The sequence below is a fragment of the Lissotriton helveticus genome, chromosome 12 (assembly GCF_964261635.1).
Source record: "Lissotriton helveticus chromosome 12, aLisHel1.1, whole genome shotgun sequence".
Classification (NCBI taxonomy): Eukaryota; Metazoa; Chordata; class Amphibia; order Caudata; family Salamandridae; genus Lissotriton; species Lissotriton helveticus.
In genome coordinates this window covers 507,905,947-507,926,157 of record NC_136073.1, presented here as the reverse complement: position 1 = coordinate 507,926,157, position 20,211 = coordinate 507,905,947, and positions in this window count along the sequence as shown.

Here is a 20,211-nt window from a genome sequence, read left to right as displayed (position 1 = left end):
ACTTCAATAAATTCTAATTGTTTTTTCTAAACTGTTTTTGGATATGTATAGGCTTCTTCTTCTTTCTTCGTTTATTTTTTAATTAAGTGTTTCACTCTATGTATGTGATTTTTTATGATTTTTTATGGTTTCACCTGAACCAACTGTTAGGTGTTATAAACTAGTGGGCCTACAGCACTGATTGTGCCACCCACACAAGTAGCCTGCAACTGTGTCTCAGACCTGCCACTGCAGTGTCTGCATGTGCGGTTTTCCATGTCGACCTGGCAAGTGCACCCACTTGCTATGCACTAACCTACCCTTTTCCTACATGTAAGGCACCACTCAGGTAGGGCCAAGATTTGCACATGGACAGGATGCAGTGTGTGTGAAAGGTAGGACATGTGCTGATGAGTGTGACATATCCTGATAGTGAAATACTGCCAATTTAGTTGTTTACTATGATATCTGACCCATAGGCTAACATGTGAGTTACTTTGTAATATCTTACAAGTATAACTTTCTATTGGGACAAGATAGAGAAGCGAAGTTTAGGCTTTCTGAACATAGAATTTAATAACACATCTTTTTAGGAAGATGTTTCTTAAATTGGTTGTTTGAAAATGCCACTTTTAGAAATTACTGAACTAGTTGAGTGGGCTAACCCAATATACCCTTGGAGGCTTGGGCAGTTATAGTATTGTCAAGTAACGGGTGCCAACAAGGGATTTCATTCAGAAGTGTATAATTAATCTAAAAAGTTACTAATCTAGAGGTTTAGTTGATATCAAATCTATCAATCTTAATCTAACAGTCACATAATTTGGACAAAAGATACAATCAATACACCAGGAGGAAGCGACAACTCGAGAAAAACACAGGAATATCTTATCAATATTTATAAATATATTTGATAGGGAACATACAAAAGAAATTTAATTAAATCAAATGCAGAAACATGAAAAAGGTGCAGTCAACTCTGACCTACAGGAAGAAGGAGGTCCCTGTCCGGAGAGCACCAATCCCAGAGAGAGCTGGTTGAAGAACCAGACGAGGAGTCGAGTGAGGACTGGTGGGTTTCCCCAAGGAGGAGTTCAACCGCCGCCGCAACTCTGGAGAGTTGCGGCACGGACACGCAGGTCGGGGAAAAGGAAAAGGGGAGGGAGAGGGATTGAAGGGAGGAAGCCAAAAGAGGTTGGATAACATAAGAAAACCACTGAGCCAGAGCACAGGGGATTGAGCCTTAGGGAATCTGGTAGCTCATATGGGTTGAGGTTTCTTTTCTTCTTTTTTTTAGACATTGTGTAATTGGATCTAAAGGAAGGTATGGAGTGAGAGTCACCTACCATCAATTGTACTTCTCTCCACTGCCTATTAGTCTATCTGTGATACCTCTTGTACTTCTGCGTGACTGTGAAGCGAATAACCATCCCCCCTCAACGCTATTGAATAAACACTTCTCTCTAGAGCGTGTTGAAACCACATGTAACACCTTCTTGGGTATGGTGAAGGGCACTATCCTACCTCTACAATAAATGAAGCTAAGGTACCACCGTCCTGGTATCCTTTTTTCTGAGTGTCCTGGGTTTCCCCATCTGGAAGAGAGAACCTGTGGAAAAGACAAAAGAGTAGAAACTGAAGTTGAAAAATTCGGGACCAGAGAGAGGGAGAAAGAGAGGAAAAGAGAGACAGCACATTACTAGAACAGAGAAGACAAAGAACAAGGTTTTTTTGGTTAAAAACCTCTGGACAGTGAATAAAAGGCAAAATTGAGGTTCACATAAAGCTGCCTAGCTTCTATTTACGCCGATACTCTGCCAATTAGAGACGCCCATTTCTAACACTGGTAAACAGTTTGAGAGCATTTCCTCACAGACTGCAAGGTCACAGCTGATGGTTGTACAGTTGCCCTCAATCACCCAGTGCCATTGTAGAAATTCCACCTGCACATTGATACTGAATCTGTGTCTATATGTATGCTCTGCATGACGGTAGTACCTATGTGATGAATGTTGGTTACTAATAGGACAGCTGTTATTAGCATTTATAATATTCACTTCAAAATTCACTGATGTAAATGCATGCCCACTGTAAAACTAAGTGGCAGACAATTTATTGTAAGTAAAAAAATTAATACGATTTTTTTCCGTACGTTTTGGGACAGTGATGTGACAAGAGTCGCTCAATAATTAATGTACAAGGTTAAATTTCAGAATCCGTTATCTATGTCTTTTACAGATATAATGTCTCACACCAATGCTCCTTAATTTCTAACTATTTCATAAGTTTCACTGAAGAAGCACAAACTGTCCAACGTTTATTAGGAAAACATAATTGATGGGATATCGAATATTTGGATAAAAAAAATCCTAACATTTTATTCCAAACAATTAAAAAAAAATCAAATTACATGATGGCAAAATATTTTGATAAGTGAAAAGTGAGTTTATTAAAATACGCACCAGAAGAACATAATAGGAGCTCTTTGTGACCATGCCTTAAAATGCCTAACCATATAATTTTGCCATTCAGTAAAAATAGTGCAACTGAGAGTATATGGCTTAGAATGCACAGAATTAGCAGTTCTCTCACTAACTCATTTATTCATGGTGCACAAGCCCATTTTTTCATAGGAGCCCACTTGTGGTGTTTCTCCATACCAGGGTTGCTAAATTCCAAGGATGCCTAGTTCTTGTTTACACATCAAGCGTCTTTCTTCCATCAGCCTAGATTTTCTGTCTCTTTATATCCCTCTTGCTGGTCTGTTTAAAACTTACTTTCTCTGTTTATAACCACTTTTTTTTACATTTTCTATCTCTTTTCCGCCCTTTTCTGCTTTTCCCTCCCTTTCTCTGGGTCTAAGTCCGATATAAAATATTTCTGAGTCCCCAAAATGAGTGCTGGTAACCATCATCTGCAACCACGGGTACACATTGAGCACAGAAAATTACAGTCAAAGGTAAAGAGGGAAAAGCTTTTTCAAAAGTTGTTTTCAATCTAAGCAGCCTTGATCTGGACACCAATGCATGCCATGGCTGGTCCGACATCACACCCATCAACTGTTCCCTTTGTGTTCTGACATTTTGTTTCCTACAAATATGTTTGGAATGCAGCATATGGCCTGAACATAGGTGTGTAGGTGTTGCGAAGAAAAATGAACAAGGATTAGGAGTACTAATATCACCTTCTTATACTACTCTGTTGTTATGTCCTCACTTTAAAAATTATTTGAACCTGATTCGTCAGCTCAATGGCACAGGGACTAGCGTCCAACAAATATGCTGTGTCAAGGCAGAATGTAAATGGTCCTGAAATATTGGCATAAGGACCATTGGCGGCTGGCATAGATTGTCGGTGGGGAGCTGTGAGGCAGGGGGGAGGGAGGCAAGTAAATACATTTAATTGAACTTACCTTCTTTCTGCATCCTCCTCCTCCCATCTCTCCTCCTCGGCCGGAAACACCGAACAGAAAGCACCCAGGAAGCAGCCAGACTCCCCTGAGTCACTCACAATGCTGTAATGTAGCATTGTGATTGGCCCGAGTGCCGTGGTTCGACGCTCAGACTGGGAAAATGGGTCTGGGCATATTCTCCACCCAGGCTGTAATGCAACCTGGGTGGGGAACAGCAAAGTGTGCATTTTTATGTTGGTCAGCCCAAGATGGCCGGCCAAACATTCATGTGCACTTAGGGAGTGAAAACAACTCCACCCCTGTACTTTCAGCTGAGCAGCCTTTCCTTGCCCAAAATCTAAAGTGCCTGCAACAGGAAAAAATAAAATGATAATAATATTTAATTATTATACATTTTTTTCCCCTTACACTGCTGAAAAGCAGTGGGGTGATGCTCCGAGGAGCCGCCACTGAGGACATTTTGAGAAGACATGAGTTGGACAACTTTATAACTTTCACCGTGTCAGATTACTGACTTTTTGTAAGAGCATAAGCAATCAGTTAAAAGCGTTTGAAATAAAATGCCAAAGTTTTAATACTGTTATGTTGTAATTGTTAATCTTTGGAAAGTTTAAGACCCCTAATTGAATATGCGATGAAGAAAACTGGTTATACATTCAAATTGAAGCAGTCAGTAAAAGAGATAGGAATAGTTCTGAATTGCATCACTTTGACAAACTAAGTAATCTTTGTAGTCTACCGACTCATAAAGGAATTTGACACATTCCAGGTTACATACTGTACGTGCTTGGAAAATTATAGATAGGGCAAACTAGAACTAACCTTTTCAAAAGCAAAAAATATTCAACATGACTTGTCTAAAAGATACATCTCTGGCATGTACATGTTATTATATAATTGACTGAGCAATTAAGCTAGCACTTACACATATGAATCAAGAAATCGCTACAGATGTGATAATTGGTTCCTTGGATATCAATCGACCGACATTTCTGAAAGTTTTCAACTCGAATATATTCACAAATTTAGATTTAGTCAATCAAGCATGTAAAGAGCAGCAATACAAGCAAATTCGTAATGTCAGATTAAGATGTCAAAAATCATTTTTCCTCTAAAGTAGTGATGCCAGAGTGGAAGAGAGAGCGGGTGAGAAGAGAGAAACTGGTGTTGAAACAGGGAAAGAAACGAAGAGGGAGGGAAAACGTCTCACGGGGGCAAAGAAATAAAAAACCAACAGCGGGTGAAAAACAAATGGTGAAAGAGAGGCACCAGGAAGTGGGAAGTAAGTGAGTAGGTTGAAGTTTAAGATTATAATAACATGCTTCTCACCGTGTCAAAAAAACAGTTTTACAGGAAGGGCTTGAAGGCAAAAAGAAAATAAGGGAGAAAAAGAGTTAGAGGGGAAGAAAGAGAGAGACCATAAGAAGAGAGAGACAAATGGTCAGAGAGAGTGCAAGGTAAAGAGGAATTGGGAGGAATGAAGGTTGAAAGAGAAAGAGAGATCTGGGAGAGGCAGATAATTGAAACACAGTCACATGCAAACGGAATTATGAAAGAGAAAACTCGGAAAGGAGAGCATCCAAGAGTGTGTAGTTTGGAATTTGTGATATTAAAATTTTTGGAATACTTCTCGCCTGAATTTTACGTTTCTTGTTACTAATATCTTGAAATTTGCTTGCAACATTTTTCTTTACACTATTAAAGATAATTTGTTGCACTAGTTGTTAATTTTAGGGCACCATTAAGCAAGGTGAAGATCATGCTGTCCAGAAATCTGCATTTCGTCTGCTCGCCGTGTCATTTGTCATCAAACAGGATATGGCAGTCCATGTCACGGTCCAAGGTGAGTGCAGGTCAGTGCATCGGGGGTAAGTGGAAGGTCATGGGCCATGGGCGGCACCAAGCAGAAACAGGCCAGGTGGCGAAAATGAATGCTAGTGCCTCCTGAACACAATCCCATCCACGTCCTCGTCCTCGGATGTGTGCTCTGCCCCACCTGTGGGTTTTGCAGGTGGGTGTGCACTGTGCTCTGCTTGATTGTGCATGTGTGCCATTGTGGCTATCTCCACCGGTCCCCCCAGTACCTGGTGGTCACTCACCCTGCTGCGGTTGTGTTGTGTCCTGTCGAGCAGTGTCCGGTCCCCTAACTCCGGCCACAGTCTCCACACTGATGACTGTCGACACCAGCTCCTCCATGTCATCCAACATGAGCTGTGCTGCTGGGCTCCCACCTCCAGTCTGCATTGCTGCCTTCTGGTTGGCTGCGAGTTTTTCCTTGGCCTTGCGCTTGATGTCAATCCCTTTCCTCTTGGCCTCCCCCATTGACCTCTTGTGCTCTGCGACGACATTCACCTTGCCCACGATGTCCCGCATATTAGATTTTTGGTGCCCAATGACACGTTGGAGGTGACGAACAGTTGTAGATGGTGTTCCATCACCTCAGTGACTAGGATCCTGTTTTCCTGCGGACTGAACTTCGTCTTCCTCTTCCACTTGTCCTTGCCCTTCCCTGTCCCTGAGGTCCAAAGCTGGTCATCCGGGGTGCTTGTGGGTTTGTGCTCATCCTCTGTGCCTGCCCTGGCTGACTCCATGGTGATTGGGTGTTGGTCAGTTTGCGTTTGAGTGTTTTTTCTACTTTTTTTTGGTTTTTCCCGCCTACCATGTGTGTATTTCAGGCCTGGCACTGCTTATTGCTGATTTCTTCATCGCGCTTTGGGCCATTGCATGTTTTTTCGCATTGAGGTTTGTGTTTTTATCTCCTTCGAGGTGGTTGTATCGCCAACATTGGCCGCAGTTTCAGCGGACTATCGCATGGTACCGCCGTGTTGTGAATGCCACATTGACACAGGGTTATTTTCCCGCAATAGGCTGCAATGTGTAAAGTTGCATTAGCATTTTTTGGTGATGTTTAGCACACGTTCCTGGGAATATACCTCTAAGGAGGATATTCACAATGACTTATCTCCGATTTTTCTCCACCTTAAATCATCAAAAGTGGAGATAGATTTAACATCCCTTTCACAAGCTGATGCAAACTGCATACATCGCCAGTATTCCCTTGATAACTGCCCCAAAATGTACCTCCATGGTGAACACCCCCAATTAACCTTAATGAGATGCAGAGTAGGCGTTTGCGTGCAAAAACACAAGAACTTTCACAACGAACTGCCAGATCTGCGATGCAAACCAATAACAGTCCATAAGCCGCAGAAGCAGCAGGGAATTAACACCTGCCTTTTGCTGGTGTTAAGCATGACGACTACCTGCAGCATAAAAGGGAGCTCAGCCAAGAGCCACACCTGAAGACCCAAAGATGCCATGGAGACAATGATCATGGAACGCGGATACCCATGAGGGCCACAACATTCACCGCAACCACCCCAGGCCCATCGCCACCCCCAAGACGCGTAACACTGCTCATATGCCACGTGCTGGGCATATCATCCATGATTCCCAGGGTCGCAGACATCCCACCACACCCAATACAGGCCTCTGTACATCTCCTGTATGCATGCAGATGGTGAAGTTACTGTAGGGATGAAAGGTTCTTTGTCTGAATATCAGGCGGTAGCACATCTGCAGCTCTGAACAGTAACTTGCCAACACCCATTGACAGATACAATAGCATTTGCTTGCGACTCCCACACTACCCACTGCCTGACTTGAGACCACTGTGTACACATCCAGACGCAGAAGTCCTTGGTCGTAGTTAGCGTGCGTGAAATGGCCTTCACATGTACTCTCATCCCACCTCCGGTCTGCACCCGTTGCACACAGACTCTGCTCATTGCACAGAGCTGTGCCATTTCATCCACAGGACTGGCGCAGGGCAAGCCAGTGCCGCTTCAAGCAGAGCCAATGACGCAATGGAAGCCCATCCCGAACGCATGCTCGACTCTTGTTTCGTGGACCTGTACCGTGCACGTCTGCTGCATGTACTGGGGAAGTGCTGCGGATCAGTTACCGGCTGGGCATCCGCCTTGTGGATGTCACCTGCGTTCAGCCTGTGTTACATTGGATCACTGACATAATATCGACGACACAAATATCGAGATACACAAATATCGAGTCAAAAATATCGATTGACAAAATATCGACTCCCTATCTTCAAACAGGTAAGTACCAAAATATCGACTCCAAAATATCGACTTACAAAAATATAGACTGTCAAAATATCGATTTTTTTAAATGTCTTAAAATTAAGTTAAAACTAATATAGTAATAAATATATTTAATATAAACTTAGAAATAATTAATAAAAAAATGTAATTTTAATAAATAATTTATATAATTTAAAAAATTATATCACCAAAAATTACACACACATATATATATATATATATATATATATATATATATATATATACATATTATTAAATAAACATATATAACATTTTAGAAAATGTTTAAAATGTATTGTTACAACTATAGTGAGTTCAACATTAGCAAAAGTGTTGGATAGCGTAGAGGTCAAATTTACTACTCCCACTCCAGTGGGTGCAACAGTAGGGAAAGCGCTGGATAGCGTAGAGGTTAAAATTACTATTCCCACTCCAGGGATGTATGACGTTACAACGCATACTTTTACAACGCCTACCATTACAACAAAACTTTTACAACGCAAAAACTTTTACAACGCATACATTTACAACGCAAGATTTTACAACGCATATACCTTTACAACGCATACCATTACAACGTAAGTATTGGTAAGTATATAATAATTTTTTGAATATAAATTAATAAAAAATATTATAATATAATTTAATATAATTTAATTTTATTAAATAAATTTAATTTAAATGTAATTTTACTTTATTTTTACAAAGTACCCCTGTACCCCGAAAACCCAAAACTGACCCTGAACCCTAAAAATACCCCTTTACCCCAAAAACTGAAAACTGACCCTGAACCCTAAAAATACCCCTTTACCCAAAAACTGAAAACTGACCCTGAACCCTTAAAATACCCCTTTACCCCAAAAACTGAAAACTGACCCTGAACCCTAAAAATACCCCTTTACCCAAAAACTGAAAACTGACCCTGAACCCTAAAAATACCCCTTTACCCAAAAACTGAAAACTGACCCTGAACCCTAAAAATACCCCTTTACCCAAAAACTGAAAACTGACCCTGAACCCTAAAAATACCCCTTTACCTAAAAACTGAAAACGGACCCTGATCCCTAAAAATACCCCTTTACCCCAAAAACAGAAAACTGACCCTGAACCCTAAAAATACCCCTTTACCCCAAAAACTGAAAACTGACCCTGAACCCTAAAAATACCCCTTTACCCAAAAACTGAAAACTGACCCTGAACCCTAAAAATACCCCTTTACCCAAAAACTGAAAACTGACCCTGAACCCTAAAAATACCCCTTTACCCATAAACTGAAAACTGACCCTGAACCCTAAAAATACCCCTTTACCCAAAATCCCAAACATATAACCTTTTAAAAATAATTATATACTTACTAATACTTACATTGTAATAGTATGCGTTGTAACGGTATCTGCGTTTTAAAAACATGCTTTGTAAATGTATGCGTTGTAAAAGTTTTTGCAATTTAAAAGTTTTGTTGTAATGGTAGTGCATAGTAAAAGTAGCGTTGTAAACGTTGCATACCCACTCCAGTGGGTGCAACAGTAGGGAAAGTGTTGGATAGCGTAGGGGTTAAAATTACTATTCCAACTTCAGAGAGTGCAATAGTAGGGAAAGTAAATACTTCACAAATATATATAAATAACATAAATATTAATACCAATTACAAATAATTAAAATATTAAAAAATTGTATACAAATATTAAATATTTATTTATAAATACAAAATAAAATTATTTAATTATAAAAATTGCCTACTCATACTAATTAATGACCTATTAACAATAAATTAATTTACAATTTTAAAATTAATAAATTATTTTCAATTACCAATTATATTTTAATTAATTACCAATTAATAATTAATTAACAATTAATTCTAAATAAATATCAATAAATAAATTAACATATTTAATAAATTATAATTAAATTACTTCCCACCCTATTCCCCTATAAACACACAACCCGCTACAGAAAATAAATTACTAAAATTAAAATATTTATCAATTAATCAATTATAATTAATTACCAATTATATTTTAATTAATTACCAATTAATAATTAATTAACAATTAATTCTAAATAAATATCAATAAATAAATTAACATATTTAATTAATTATAATTAAATTACTTCCCACCCTATTCCCCTATAAACCCACAACCCGCTACAGAAAATAAATTACTAAAATTAAAATATATATCAATTAATCAATTATAATTATTTACCAATTATATTTTAATTAATTACCAATTAATAATTAATTAACAATTAATTCTAAATAAATATCAATACATAAATTAACATATTTAATTAATTATAATTAAATTACTTCCCACCCTATTCCCCTATAAACCCACAACCCGCTACAGAAAATAAATTACTAAAATTAAAATATTTATCAATTAATCAATTATAATTAATTACCAATTATATTTTAATTAATTACCAATTAATAATTAATTAACAATTAATTCTAAATAGATATTAATAAATAAATTAACATATTTAATTAATTAGAATTAAATTACTTCCCACCCTATTCCCCTATAAACCCACAACCCGCTACAGACTTATATTACACAAAAAATAAAAATTATTATTAACTTACCTTAAATTCGATATTTTTGTTGTCTATATTATGTCTAGTCGATATTATGTCCATTCTATATTTTTGATTCGATATTATGTCCATTCTATTCGATATTAATTTTCTCTAGTCGATATTTTTGTTGTCTATATTATGTCTAGTCGATATTATGTCCATTCTATATTTTTTACTCGATATTCTGTCCAGTCGAAATAAAAGACTCGATATTATGACTGTACACCGTTACATTGTCGCTTGTGCTTTGGTGCACATTGGGTCCAGTGGTTGGATTCAGCACATCTATCCGAGTCAGCGGATGGATTACATTGATGACATGTCAGATGTGGTGGAGAAGGATCGCTCATTGGAGATGTTGGCCTATGCTGATGCACTCGCGTTCATGGACGAGTGACAAGGTACCTGCAACCACAACTGGATGTAACCCATTGCACGTGTCCAGTTGCCTGGTTGCATGTTGGGAATCTGGTCACATGTCTCAAGACGACAGTGGGCATGCCTACATGGCCTGGACTCATGATCCAGGCGTGCACATCCAACGTGGGTCGGCACTGACTTGTGTTGGTAATGGACTCCCCTAAGGTGGACATGGGCGCTTTCCTACGTTCCTCATTCAGGCATGCTGCTGCTTTGGTCTGCATATTGTGGCTCTTCTCTTGGCCATACTGACACACACTTGTTGATAACGTTTCTGCACTTTCACTTGTCTCCAACTGTGTTGTGTCTTGATTTGTTTGCCAATGTGTGTGTCACAGACTCTCTGGCTCCCTGCCATACATGCATTGCTACCCCATCAGGACTGTGGGTTTGTACTTGTGCATTATCATGTCCCTGTTTCATGCTTTGCTAGATACGAAAGGCCGTTTACCGGCCACAGGCAGGTGCACTTGTGTCCTGTGTTCGGTTGTGCAAATGTTGGTGTTCGATGTTGGGGTGCTCTGCTTTCTATGTGTGTGTGCTGCATTGTGTGTGAGATGTACCTTCAGCTCTGATTTGGCTCACCCGTCTCCCTTTCAGGCAGTGTGGTTTTCACTTCTGTGCCTATTCAGTGGTGTGATATTGCTGGGTTGTGTGACTTGTGCTCTTGGTTGGTGTTGTTACACTTGCGCATGGTTTGTCTGCAGTTGTGCTGTGCTTAATTGTGCATGCGTGCCATTGTGACTATCTTCCCCGTCCCCCAGTCCCAGCTGGTTCCTCTCCTTGTTGCTGTTGTGACTGTAGTTTTGGGCAGTTTCCAGTCCCTGAGTCCTGCCACCATCTCCAGACTGATGTGGTGGACAGCTTTTCCTCCATGTCATCCAGCTCCGGCGTGGCGTTTGGCATCATTCCGAATGTATTGGTTTTCTTCCATTATCCTCCTCCACTCTCAGGCTGCATTCACCTTGTCCAAGATGGCCTGCCATGTACAATGTTTTGTTGCCAATGGGGTTGTGGGGTTGTATACAGGCTCGGGTTGCCTCCATTGTGCTTGGCTGCTGTTTTCTGTTTGGTGTGTCTTTCTTTTTCAAGCTTTTGTTGTGCTTATTCCCGCCTGCCGTGGTGGTGCAGGCCTGGCGGTGCTTTATCCCTGCTTTCCTCATCGCAAATGGGCTCATTACACTTTTTTTGTGTTGTGGTTTGTGTTATTATCTCAGTCGAGGTGGTTGTATTGCATACATTTACAGCGGTTCTTACAGACAATTACATGGTACTGCCTTGGTTTGAATTCCACGTTGACACAGGGTTATTTTCCAGCGATCTGCTGCAATGTGTAAAGTTGCGTTAGCATTTTGTGGTGATTGCTAGCACACGTTCTTGTGAATATACCCCCAAAAGCCCCTATAAGCAAATAGCAAAACACATGTGGGAAAGATCTCCCACAGATGAGAAATGTGTGGAAAAACTCATGCCCATTGTGTGAAAAATCAGGTGTTGTGTGCAACATCAATAAAAGTGAAACTGATTGTCATCAAAACAGATGACTGTGCTCATGTGCAGAAAAATGCCCTTATATGCTCCATTGTAAATGCTTTGCCAAAATGAACAATGGTCATTTTGGCTTTGATGCACAATATAATTAATAACAAACAGAGTGCAACATACTAATACCACGCTCAAGTGGGAACCCTCACTCCTCTATTCCAAACCTCTTTTCTACACCACTTCCTCACCATATTGCAATACCATTATGCTCCCCAAATCCACATAACACACACCATCAGCCATCTCCATGACTCCCTTAAGCATGTCTCATATTCCATGTTGTAAGAAATCTGACCTTTCTCTGTGGTCACCCAAGTGCTTAATTTGTAAAAATATAAGTGCCAAGACTCCCGTCAGTAGGCCACTGAAGCTGCCAATTATAGTAACACCACAACTACTAACCACTGCACTCCTACAAGTGTGACAATTAGGACTATTTCAGGCCCCATAGCTATAAGAATGGCGTGAGTGGTAGGTAATATAATTTTTTAATGCATATTGAGCTAATAATTAACTGGGTTGTGGTCATCCCTAAATTAGCCAGAGTTAGAATTAGCACCATTGGAGAGGTTTGCCTTGACTTTTTGCCTTCTGACCTCTTGATTCTGCTGTCCTCAGGAATCTGAGCACTTTACCATCGCTAACCAGTGCTAAAGTGCTTGTGCTTTTTACATACAACACAGTAACATTGGTTTATCCACAATTGGCATATTTCATTTACTTATAAGTCCATACTAAAGTGCACTACATGTGCCCAGGGCCTGTAAATCAAATGCTACTAGGAGGCCTGCAGCACTGATTGTTCCGACCACTAAATTAACCCATTATACATGTCTCAGGCCTGCCACTGGAGAGGCTGTATGTGCAGTATTAAACTGTCATTTCCACCTGGAAAGTTAACCTACTTGCCAGGCCCAAACCTTGCTTTTTATCATCACTAAGGTAGGCCCTGGACAGCCCATGGGCGGGGTACAGTGTATTTAAAAAGTAGGACATGTGCTGTACGTTTTACATGTCCTGGTAGTGAAATACTTTTAGATGTGTTTTTTACTACTGCAAGGCATGTCTCTCCCATAGGACAACAATGGGATTACCTTATTACATTTCAAAAGTGTAATTTCCAATTCCGAAAAATGGGACTCCCAAATGTGGTGTCTCTGGAATCACAATTTAAAAAAACAACTAATTTTGAAGTTGGTTTTCAAATTTCAATTCTGAAAATGCTACTTTTAGAAAGTTTAAATTTTCTTACTTTAACCTTTTGGTGCCTTCTGCAAATACATGTCTAGGTTTGTTGACAGCTGGCTTTCTGCATTCCTTCTAGAAAGCCACACACAAAAGAATGGTAGATGTGACTGAGTGGCCATCTGCATGCTGATGTGTCATCCTGAGCAGGATAGGAGGGAAGAGCTTAACTTAACCCGAAATGGCTGTGTTTTGTGCTCACACAAAGCATTATATATGACCCCCTCTAGTGAGCTTAGAGCCAGGGAAGGAAATGTAAGGTTTTCTGCTCTTTTAAAGCATCTCTTTGAAGTCTCCCTACTTCAAAGGCCCAAATGGGTATAAGTACTGGACCTCTAACACCAGCAAATCAGAACACTTCTTGAAATGAGGACATTCTACCAGGAATAAGGACTGCTGTGCTGCCAGGTGGAACTGCCCCTTTGCTGAACTGCTTTGCTGTGTTGTCTTGCTGCCTGCTGACTCTTGACTCTGCATTCCGGTACCAAAGTATCTCCAAGGGCTTGTTAGCTTGCCTCCTATTTCTGAAGTCTCAGGGATATCAAAGACTTCAGCATGCAGCAAACACCAGGACTCTGTCTGCTGTGAGTCCTGCTCTGCCATGTAGTGCCAACCCAGTTCTGGGCCCTTGAAAGTGAGTTGTTAGTGCTGCAACCCAGAAATTCCATGCACTGACGATGTTGCTCTGATTGATACCTGTGCATTTCAATCTACACCGATGGATCGCCACTGCTGAATGAACTTCGGACACTGCATCAATGACTGCATGATGCATCGTCCGCTGCGTCAGACAGATCTCCATCATTGAGCAGCTCTGTGTCAATGCATCGCTTTGTGAGTCTCACATTGCCTAAAGCCTAGTGGTCCAATGATGACTCGTCGACCCAATGTTCATCACATCTTTGCTCTCGACGCATCTTCAACTTTTTGCAGCTTGGATCTATTGAATCATCTGTATCTGCGGTATCACAGCAATGCATCTCCTCCTTTGCTCCACTCATTGTCCTTGATGTTGACGCAGTCATGACCTAAAGCACACATGCCACGGCGCACCTAAGCTGATAGAAATGGTGTAATTGTTTAGAAGGTGTAGCCCCCTCCCTGAGAGTATTGTGGCACCTTCCTTAATATGCTGTATAACCTCTTAATGTACACTGTGTATTTGTTTTCATACTTGGAATATAAGCAATGATGCCAATCCCTGGTGGCAAGTGCTAGGCAAACTGTGTTTGGGGTTACTTGTAGTTTATACTATGGTGGCAAGTAATAGGCAAAAAAGTTCAGTATTGTTGACTTTACTCGTGCTGTCCATGTGCCACATGTGCCGGAAGAACTGTCTTGCTCGCATGCCAGTCTAACCGCAGACGCAAGCACCTACAACAGCACCTGTCTCATGTCATTCTAGAGCATCTGAGGACCTGGCAATTTAGGAAAGCCAATCCCAACAGGTACTGCTTGGCTTCAGTTCTTCAACCTTCCTACCTGATCATGGCTGTCAGCTGCAGTGGTCTACCAACTTCCAGCTTTCGCGTTGCAACTTTCCTCAACTTTGGCCACACCCCCTTTGCTCTCCACAGCAATGCTTTCTCACCGGCTGGTGATTTATCAGCACGAAAAATAATTTCCTGTGAAAAGAACAGAAACACAAGACTGAGCATTCAAAACAGGTAGTTTACTGTGCTTGCACTTTGCAGGTCCTATACCCCCTCACAGAGGTAATTATCTTCTTTGTTTATTTTATAAGCCCTCATAAGGGGAGTCATGCTTTGGCATAAAACTGGTACTGACATTCAGTGCCTCTGGACTTGTTTAATGAGGAAATTCACCACGTTTGTTTACTCAATGATCACAGAATAAGACTGGCAATGCCACCAGTACTGCTATTGCACACTATTTAATATACAGCAATGTATGCAAAGACATGTTTACAAAAATGAGACATTACACACAGCATTTTACTTATGAACTGTGAGCCATTGCACACAGTGCTTTGTTTATGAACAGTGAGATATTGTGCAACATTTCTGATTGTGTTAATGGAACTGCTTGACACATCTATGTTCAGAGAACCTAGTGAGGCATGTGTCTATAACCGGGTTATTATTCTTACTGTAGATTCAAATGCTTATTGAGCTATCTCATTTTACAAGGGTGTTGTAATCATACTGTTGTATCTCACCCTAATAGTGTATTATTTGTTTGCACACAGATTGCGCTATACACACAATTCTGTACACCCTAATCAGACCCCCTAGGATTTTGCGATTTGCCAAAAAATCGCAAAATGGGCATTTTTGTAAAAATGCAGCGATTTTCAAAAAAGTGCCTGCAAAATATGTTTTAAAAACTGCAGTTCACCCTCTCTTTACTGGCTCTGTAATGCCACTGAGCCTGTAAAGGGAGGGTGAGCAACAGGCAGGCAGCAGAGGTGATACATTCCTCTGTCACCTGCCTTTAAGATGCACCTCGCCCCTCCTGAGAAATTAGCCTGTAGGCCACCTCACACCTTTGTGTGCCCCCGGCGAACCCTACCAGCCATTTGAAAGGCTCTCCTCATTACGTCCGGGTGACACATGGCCCCCCACAACCCTGGGGACCGCCATCTCCCCAAGGCTTTTTAAAATTATGAGAGGGGCCTTGCGGGCCCCTCAAGCCCCGGGGACCACCACCTCCCCGGGGCTTTGAAACTAAAGGGAGGGGATGCATGGCCCCCCTGCAAGAACCCTTTATGACCCTTGGGACCGCCACCCCCAGGGCCGGCTCCTGCAGTGTCCCGGGGTGCCCACCTAGGCCAACTAGGCCACCAGATACCTCCAGTATACGCCACAGAGCTGTGTTGCAGAGAGGTGTTCAGAGGCCACACCCCTTTTTACACCTCTCTGCAACGCAGCTCTGTGGCACTTACTGGAGGTACCTGGTGGGCTAGTGGCCCCCAGGGACCCTCTGTACTCAAAGGGAATTAATCCCCCAATTCACAAAGTGCCTGGGGGTGTGTTTACAGAGTGGTGCAGGGAGGGGGCAGGGCCTGACATAGCAAGTGTGGAAACGCACCCACTCGCTCATTGTATATTGGGGGATTAAGTCCCCTCCAATCCTGAGGGTCCCTGGGGGCCAACTAGTCCACCAGGTACCTCCAGGAATCGCCACAGAGCTGCGTTGCAGAGAGGTGGTCTGAGCCAATGCCCCATTTAACACCTCACTGCAACGCAGCTCTGTGACGCTTAGTGGAAATACCTGTTGGGTTAGCTGAACCCCAGGGACCCTCAGGATTCAAGGGGACTTAATACCCCAGCTGGGAAGCAATAGGGAAGACCCTCACAATATCGTTGGGCTCCCCAGTAATCATAGATATATCCTTGGTAATGTTTGGGATCCTATCAGGATCACAGGGAGCAGCAAGAAGTCTTGCCTTCTATACTATTCTCTTGGCAAGAAGAGAGATTTGCAGGAGGTGGAAGGACCCCCTACCTCCTTCACATGAAGACTGGTTGGCATCCATCCTCCAGACGGCCAGAATGGATCTAGCTAGACTGGGAAGTAAAAACAAACGAACCTTCTGGTACTTGCTGGTATGGGCACAATAAAGTTCAGTTTTTTTTTCCCCGGGTCCAATGATTACACAACTATGGTGCCCATGTTGCAGGCTTCGATGCGACAGATAACCGGTCAAGCCCGGTTGAAACGGTACTGGGGGCGTTCCTTATGGCAGCCAAAGTGAGACTGAGCCAGTAACAGCTGTGGGATGTCGGGTCCCCCCTCACTGTAATATCCCATCCAGTATAACACTGAGACAGCGGTTCTTGGGCATGTTTCAAGATGGCTTTCTTCTACCATGGTGGATATGAGGACAAAAAAAAAAAATACCCCAGCTTAAAAGGCCCCACAGGCGCATTTGCTCAGTGATGAAGGCAGGGGGCGGGGACCGATATGACAAGTGTGCAGACACGCTCTATGGCGCGTTTTAAGTTGGGGGAATAAGTCATCAGTGATGTCATCAGTGATGCCATTTGAGATGTCATCAGTGATGTCATCAGTGATGTCCCTGACCATGTCATGAATGATGTGATATGTGACGGTATCAGCAGTGCATCGCGCGGTGCGAGTTATAATTAGCTGAACTAACCATAACAGCAGAATTTCTCTGGTTTTGTACGAGTGAAATGTCCAACTAACTATAACGTCCCTGAAAGTTATGTTTTTTTCAGTGAATTTCTAAGGTATTTTGAATGCTAATTTCTAACTATAACATGCCTGAAACCTATGTTTTTTTCAGTGAGTATATGTATACATATATATATACACACACACTCAAATATGTGTTTTTCCCCACTTGGGAGATTCGCTAATTCGCTGTGCCTGTCAGCACAGCCCTCTTGTGTAACGTTGCCATGAATCTGCGAATATACGTTGTGATGAATTTGCATATACCAATGACCAAATACAATATATCTATGTTAATACACCCACCCTCAGTCTCACTTAAACACTCACACAAAAACCTATAGACCCACTCACAGACCCACTTAGACACTCATGCACCCACTCACAAACCCACTCAGAAACTCATGCACCCACTCACAGACCCACTCGGGTACTCACACACCCACTTATGGGCCCACTCTGAGACTCACCCACCCACTCAAAGTCCTACTCAGATGCTCATGTACCACTTACAAACCCACTCAAAGTTGCATCAACCCATTCACAGATCCACTCAGACACTCGGGCACCCATTCAGAGACACACTGAGATACTCATGCACCCAATCACAGACTCACTCATTCATTCATGTACCCACTCACAGACCTATTCAGACTGTCAAGCACCCACTCACTCACCCAGTCAAATGGTCATGGACCCACCCACAGACCCACTCAGACAATTATGCACCCACTCTCATCAACTTAGAGGCTCACTCCCCACTCACAGATCCACTCAGACACTCATGCACCCACTCATGCAGACACTTTGAGGTTTATGAACCAGATTACAGACCTACTCAGAGACCCATGCACCCACTCACAGACTCATGCACCCACTCACAGACCCACTCAGAGATTCATGCACCCACTAAGACATTATGCAGCCACTCAGATTCACTCAGAGATTTGTTAATCCACTGCCATACTTACTGAGACACTTTTACACATACCCATAGTACCACTGAGAGATCCACTCACAAAGCCACTGAGAGACTCATGTACCCACTCACAGACCTACTTAGAGAGTAACCCTAAATCACAGGCCCACTTACAGACTCATGGACCCACTCACAGACCAGCTAAGAGACTCATGCATCCACTCACAGATATACTCAGAGACTCATGCACCCACTCACAGACCTACTCACACAGGCATGCACCCACTCCTTTATCTACTTAAAGACTCATGCCCAGTCACAGACCCACTGAGAGACTTGCACATCCACCCCAGACCCACTCCGAAAGTTATGCACCAAGTCATAGAGCCACTTACAGTCTTATGATGTAATTCACAGACCCATTCAGAAACAAATGCACCCAGTCACAGACCCACTAAGGCACTCATGCACCCACTCACAATCCCACGTAGAGACTCATGCACTCACAGACACACTCAGACACTGATACACCTTCTTATAAACATAGTCAAACTCTCACACACCCTCTGACAGAGCTTCTGAGATAGTTATGCAGCCGTGGACAGAGCCACTCAAAGTCTGAAACACGCACTCACAGACAGAGAGTGATACATGTCTTTTTAGAGGTATTTAGATTGTGATGTACCTACTGTAATCCACAGAATTCATTATTTATCGTAATGAATTTTGAATGTGTTGGCAGCTATTGAATGTCTGCTTTTGTTTTGCGATTTCACAAAATCTTCGCAAATATCGCGACGTCATGAATATTTAACAAAAATGAAAAAAAGTCATCTATAAAGAAAATGAACAACAATTTGATCAATAGGGTGGATCTGTGAGGAGCCTTTGTGTTCATTGTGTGTATGTGACAGCTACACATAAAACCGGATGCAGAGTTCAGAGGTGCCAAGAAACACCCTGTTGCCTTCGTATTTGAAGTGAACAGCATTACTCCTATAGATAGTGTGGAGAAGTGTGGCTCACTGATTAGAAGCGGCAGACCCTGAAGCAGAGGTCAGGCCTGGGACCAGGGTTCAATTCCCGACGCGGCAGGGTCTTGGGCTCTATGTCCGTGGACTCGATAATTCTCGCCTCGGTGTCTACTCTAATCATGGGTCCCACTCTGCAACTCTGGGCAATAGCTTGCTTAATCTCCACAATGGCCCCAACAGCGCTGGGATGCCTGGCTTCACCTTGGGGGTTCCCTGGAGGGGGCATCTCACAGGGAAAGCCAGGATGTGTTCCACAACGGTATACAGCGCCAGGATGCCCCGAAATGGGGCGGCAGTGCGCTTTACAAGTATACACACATGTACATTTATATTTAGATACCATACATGTCAAAAAGTTGTTAGTTGTTGCAGGTACAGCCCATGTTATGGTCTCTGAAGATTGCAGAAACTGTTTTAATAACATGTATCCTATCTTTGTCAATCAGTGGGTAAAATTGTTTGACCACTTCCATTTCTGTCTTTGGGATATGTTGGAGTACACCAAGTCAGTGTGAGGGAAAAGTGTCATCAATTGTGCAAAGGAATACTTTCTTAGGATTTCTAGTCCTACCCGAGCCAATGTGCCTCGGTCTTTGCCACCACAGCGCACAATTATGAAGTAAGGGGGTTGGGAAACCACAATGCTTTCAATTCTAAGGCAGCAATTGATGCCATCTCAACCCTCTTTCTGCAGGGATTCTGCACATATACCGAAGTATGTGCAGGAAATGGGACCTTGGTGTATAGGAACTGAGGGCCTCATTGCGCCATCGGAACTTCACTTTTTG